The following is a 6,024-nucleotide window of genomic DNA, read 5'->3' on the forward strand; positions in this document are numbered from 1 at the left end:
GAAAATGAGAGAATGAAGGCTGCCAGCACAAATTCTGCCTGGCCTCTCAATTGATTGTTAGACCACAACCCGCTATTTCTCTCTCAAATCCCTGTCTGCATTTTGTCCTCTACTCTGCTGTTCCCCCTTCTAGTTTTTGATCACCTTCTCTTACACAACACCTGTATGTCTCTCTTGGCTTACACTATGCTTTGCTCCCCAGACACGTCAAGAAAATAAACTTTGCAATCAAAATCCTCCTTCCCATGGTTTCCAAGAGGAGCTCTGGTGACAAGGCTGTCATGGGGAACATCAGATGAGCGCTCCCTGTTTGCAGCTCAAGGGACCCAAGTGGCTGCAGGACTGAGCAGCCTGCAGCCCACTGCAACAGGCTCGCTGGTGACAGCTTCAGGTGTTTGTCTTCTGGAGTTCACAGGGGGAATCACACTCACAGCCTGAATTGAGAGAGCCCGGGCACTTCTCAGACACTTGGCCACGGCAAGCTGCCCAAAATACACCTGTACAGCACAAACTGAAAAGCCTCTGTCTTTTAACAGATACAAAGTGTTAAGTCCTTGCTTCAGAAAGAGTGGGAGAATTAGCGCTCTTCCAAGTTTTTAGCAGGAAGGTGCTTCGCTTTTAGTCCTTCTGTGTAAAGACTTGGAAGCTTCCTAAAATAAATGTAATTGAGGAAGAGGCCAAGAATCAAGAAGGTTTCTGCCCAAATGCCAATTTACAAAGTCACCAATTACCAAAAGTAGGCTAATAGCCTCATCCTAGTTGAGGTGACCTTTTTCAATTAAGATTGCTACAGCTGAGATGATTGCCTCCTATTTCTCTTCCACAGAGGAGGCTGACGAACATCCATGCCAGAACAGTGTTTTTCCCCTCAGTACTGAGGCACCAAGTCTGTGTGCCTATCACCAGCTGATAGGGAGAACACGCATTTACTTTAGCGATCTGAGAAGATATTATGAATGATCCATTTCTCAGCCTTCTAATAAGGAATTTGCAGACAGAGCCAGTCTTATTTTAATGAAATAGATAAAAAAGATAGGAGTCCAAATGCTAGTGTTATATCAGAAATAATGAAAGAGAGGCTACTGCAGCATTCTCTAGAAGCCCATAATCTCCACAGTTCCTTATGAAACTCATTTTCATATACCTACATGAAACTATACAGAGAGCTAACCTCTGTCTTTGTATGGCCTTCAGATTTGATCCTTCCTTGTCCTTGCGATGTTGTCACTGCAGTCTATAACCATGCAAACCAGCAAGAAATCTTACCAGCACTATCTTGCTTAAAAGCACATAAAACCTTCACAAAGTTTGAGTTCCTCCAACTCAGTTTCCTTTATACCAGGAATGACCACCATTATCACAGACTATTTCTCAGTGTTGCTAAGAGCAGCGATAAATGGAAGCATTCAACGCTGACAGAAGAGCTCACGACACTCAAGAAAAGGTACTGAAGCACCGCACCTAACAAATTCACGTTTCAAGTATTTCTAAAGTTGATTTGGATCTCATCTGAAAGGCTCCTTCCTATTCAGAAACCCGTGTGCCAAGAGATAGGTCTGGTAGATTCCACTCTTACAACTCAAAGCCGAGGAAGCAGCATCTGCAAGCTGTTTAAAGACGACTCAGGGGGAAAACAAGGCACAGTCAGACATCAGGCTTTTAGCTGGAGATTAATGAAAAGACATCATTTTAGCTCATGTTGCTGAAGAAGCAATCAAAAGGAGAAAATATGCAAAAAGGGTGCACAGAGGCTACAATTAAAGAGTGCTTTCAGCAACCCTGCTTTTAGCGAGCAAAAAAAAAATTCAGATGAACTCCCAGTAAAATTTAACCTTTTGGTTTTCTAGTTCCTCCAGCTCAGGCACTGCTGCTACCTCTTCTGCAATCATGCTGGGCATTGGCATGAGCGCTTCTCCCAGTGCAGTAAGTGAAGACAAAACTAAGTGGCTCTAATGAAATTAGTCCCCATACTCCCCAAAGCTGGGCCAAGCATCACAAGGAAATGGTTGATTTTTAACATAGGAGAAACAGAAGAAAAAACACTGCTTCCTTACACCAATCAGCAAGTTGGCTTCCTCTACAGTTCAGTGAGGCAGTCTTCAGTTTGTGCTGTGAAGTTTCACTTGCTCTGCTTTATTACGAAGCAGCGTTGTACAGCACGAACACGAAGCAGAGCTGCATCCCACTTTTTAATTTGGCTGATCCAACAGACAAGAATGCTCGTGCTGTAGCCGAGCACAGGGAGCAAACCCATCACGGTCTAATGGCCACTAAAGATAGCGCCTCACTCAATATCACTTAAGCCTTCTAGCCCTCAGCAGCCAAACCCTTCCTTCAGTAATTGATTATTTCACCATAAATACTTAACGTTCCCCTAATGCAGGAAGCTGGTAGATGTCAGCCTCTAAATACTGGAACGAAGCGAGCCAGGAGCACGTCCTGTACTGCGCAGCAATGCATTTGCTGTGCTCAAGGCACCGAGCGGTCTGCAGCGAGCTGTAGGCAAGGCGTTACTAGCGGCAGGCAGTCCCAGCAGCGAGTTAAGTAACAGCGCTAACACGCTGCTGCTCCCAACCCTCCCGAGATTCCAGCTTTTCTAGGTGAGCAGGTGCTCTCATTATACACCCACCATAAATGTTATTCCTTGGGCAGAACCAGCTCAAGGAACTGGCACGTTTCCATGGAATAATAATTGCAGGGAAGAGAAGGAGCATAATCCTAGGAGGTAAAGAAACCACCAATGGAAATAGCACCGAGAAAACAAACGCCATATTAAAGGCATCGCTTCCTAACAACTATTTGCAATTGTCTTTCGCTTAAGATGACAAATAATTTACCGCACAACTTAATGTCCTCCTCAATCAACAGCCCCGAGCATCATGGCAGATGAGGCTAGGAGGAAAAAAAGCGTAGCGGTTCTTTCTGGAAGCGTTACCCAAACTCTGAAAGCTCAGGTTGGAGAAAACAAAAGCCAGAAGACAAAACGCACTTTTGGACTTCTCCCCAGATACAGACAGGTGGAAGGCGGTGCCCATACACAGCAGCTCCTAATGACTGACCAGGACTTACACAAGACATGTGAGCATAGCGATGTGCAGGAGGAGCAAAATTTGGAACACAGCTAGCGTTGGAGACCCTTACGATGCTTCAAAATCAGCAAAATAAAGGTTTCACTCCAAAAAAAAAAAGTTTTTAAGTGAGCTAAAACAACAGCTGGGATTCTCTCTATTCTCCAGCCAGCTTTGCCAAACAGTTTTTATCGATTAACTGAACTGGAGGCCCTACTGCCATCCACCAGCTCGCTACTTGCAATGGCCGTTTGACTTTTTTCCAGTTTCTCCCTGTGGAAGAAAAGTCAGCACAGCAGTGGCATAGGCGGCAGATAAGCAGAGCACCATTTTGAGGTTAACATTCCTCCCCCAATGCCTGGTGGTAAAGGTCAACTAGCCCATAGGAGCTTGACAGCACCTGCAACACTTAAACAGTCTGAAGACGCCGGTCAGGATGAAGATTTTGTGTCACCACTTGCGATAACGTGACCCAGAAGAGGCTGGTGTGCACAGGGCTAGAGCCTGCAATGGCAGCGACAGAGGGGCCCCGCAGGGCACAAGACAACCCCTAAGGCTCCGTGTAGGGCCACTCGGCTATGAAAAGTGAGTTAAAGGAAGCCTATTTCACTTAAAGCCCTGATTTGAGCCAAGCCTGGATTTCCTCAGAGCACGCTCTCCCTTGACCTTGCCAAGCTGGTAAGTTTGGCTCATCAGCGAAGTTACGGCCTCTCTCCCTTACAGCTGGTGGGAAGCCTGCAGGCATTACCGCAGCTTTTTGCGAAGACGGGAAGAAAACCTTGGTTTTCAAAAAACAAAACAGCTCTATTCTCGAGCACATAGAGAAAAAAAATAAATCTATTAATTCTCTGAGCTGCATTTCGCACGGTCACCGACGGGCTGGTGCCGGGAGGGGCCCCTGGAGGTCATCCTGCCCCAGACACGGCACCTCCGCGCCCTCCCTTCGGCCCCTCACCGCCCCCCGAGCCCATTCCCCGGGAGGAGCAGCCGGGGCCCGCGGCGCCAGGCACACCCACCCCCCCTCCACAAACCCCAAAACCCCAAAAACCCCCAAAACCCCCAAAACCCCTCCCCCCTCACACCCCACACCCCCAGCACCCCTCACAAGAGGAGCCCCGGGGCGCTTCACCGCCGCCCCTCAGCCCCCTAACGGCCCCAACGGTCACCCAACGGTCACCCCAACGGCCGCGCCACTCACAGCTCCAGGCTGCCGTAGGCCGCTGCCGCCGCCGCTCCCGCTGATCCCGCACCCGCCGCCGCCGCCATCCGGCCCCGCCGCCGCCGCCTGCCACTGCCACAGCCCCGGCCCCAGCCCCAGCCCCGGTCCCGGCTCCGGCCTCAGCCTCGCCCCCTCCGGTCCCTGCCCGGCTGACGCGGCCCCGCGGACGGCGCCCGGCGCAGGACAAACCGCCCGGGGGGGGCACCGCCCGCGGGGGGGCGGGGATGGCGCGCACCGGCACCGCCCCCCCCGCCGGGGGCTGTGTGAGGAGAAATGCGGCGGCGGCAACAAGACCGCCAGAGCAGGGCCAGTGGCGCAATGGATAACGCGTCTGACTACGGATCAGAAGATTCTAGGTTCGACTCCTGGCTGGCTCGGCTGCTCGTTTTTTACCTTTTTTTTTTTTAATTTTTTATTTTTACTTTTTTCATTTTTATTTTTTATATTTTTCCCTCTCACTCTTCTCTCCTCACCCATGAAATAATTTCCTCCCCGACTCCAACCCGTGACTGCTGCCACCCATGGGCACCGCCCTCAGCAGCCCCCCTGTGGCACCTCTGAACCCCCTCCCCCAGCTCCAGCGCTCCCTGTGTGTAACCACCCGGCTTCTGGCAGCTTCTCACACGCTGTCCCCTCACCAAGGAAATACAGCAGCCCTTTCGAGCTCGCCCCATGGAGCTGGAGCCCCCCAGCCCATTAGGGTTGCCTCAGGAAAGCCACCGGGGCTCCCTGTGGGCCTTCCCGCATCCCCCATAAGAAAAATGCAGCCCAGCATCACGTCCACCACAGCTCTTCAGCTTCTTCCATGGACTACAGCAAAAAACAAGGCCTCCAAAGGAGCTGGAGATCCCAGCGAGGAGGCTTCCCTAACTGGGCCAGGGATGGGGGGGAGCCAGCATTTCATGGCACAGCTTCCCCCCATCTGCTCTGGGTAATGACCAATGCAACCAGGATTTTAGGAAAGACTTCACGCCGATCGCTGCTGTTTGGTATTGTCTTTAATCACTGAAATCACACCAGGCCAGCAGCTTTGCTGCTACCAACCTTCATCCTTTACAAATATTCAACAGCACAGAAGACCAGAGGGCTGTACTCACACCTGGCTGCGGCAGGTTACCCCAGCAGGCACCCTAATAAAACGCTCTCTCCTGGAGTTGCCTTTTCAAGGAGACACAAAAAATAATAATGCTAAAAAATAATTAGTACCACTCAGTACCATTAGCTGGGCTCTGAGCTTGCTTTCCGGACACAGAAAGCCACAGGCTGTGCACCGCATACCTGATGTGTGGGGATGTGGGTGGCTGTCAGCGGGGCTGGGAGCTGCAGGAAGGGTGTCCCTGTGTCCTGGTGGGTGTCCCCACATCCTGGTGGGTGTCCCCGTGTCCTGGTGGGGTGTCCCCATCAACCACTTTCACAGGGCTCCACACCTCTGGTGTCCATGCAGGGGCAGCTTTCTCCCAACCCTCAGCTTGCCAGAGCAGGCCGCTCAGTGCTTGTTGCTGCACGGGTGTCTGGCCACCCTGGAAGAAAACAGGGTGAGGATTTTTACTGTGAAAACCTTCTGTTTGCTGCTTTTTAGGAAAAGGAGCAGTGAGCTGGGCTCTGTCTTGCCGCTCACCACAGGCAGGCAACAGCCTGATGGCCTTCCTTAGTCGCACCTCATGTTGCTGTGCAGCTATAGTGGAGGAGATGTAAAGAAACAGGAATGCACAAATGCTGTGTGATGAGTGGCAAATG

At 50.9% G+C, this 6,024-nt stretch overlaps 1 protein-coding gene and 1 non-coding gene across 2 annotated transcripts in view; one reads left to right on the forward strand and one right to left on the reverse strand.

Annotated features, from left to right (window-relative positions):
• The window catches only part of SACM1L (SAC1 like phosphatidylinositide phosphatase), a 29,064-nt gene extending 24,741 nt beyond the window's left edge, over positions 1-4,323 (reverse strand). The window contains exon 1 of the mRNA XM_032181436.1: positions 4,267-4,323. The gene's annotated coding sequence lies outside the window, so the exon portion shown is untranslated. The remainder of the gene's footprint in view (positions 1-4,266) is intronic.
• A 268-nt stretch (positions 4,324-4,591) lies between these two features.
• Positions 4,592-4,664, forward strand: TRNAR-ACG. Its single transcript has one exon. It is a non-coding gene; the product is annotated as a tRNA-Arg (tRNA).
• Positions 4,665-6,024: the final 1,360 nt, after the last annotated feature.

The sequence above is a fragment of the Aythya fuligula genome, chromosome 2 (genome assembly GCF_009819795.1).
Source record: "Aythya fuligula isolate bAytFul2 chromosome 2, bAytFul2.pri, whole genome shotgun sequence".
Taxonomy (NCBI): domain Eukaryota; kingdom Metazoa; phylum Chordata; class Aves; order Anseriformes; family Anatidae; genus Aythya; species Aythya fuligula.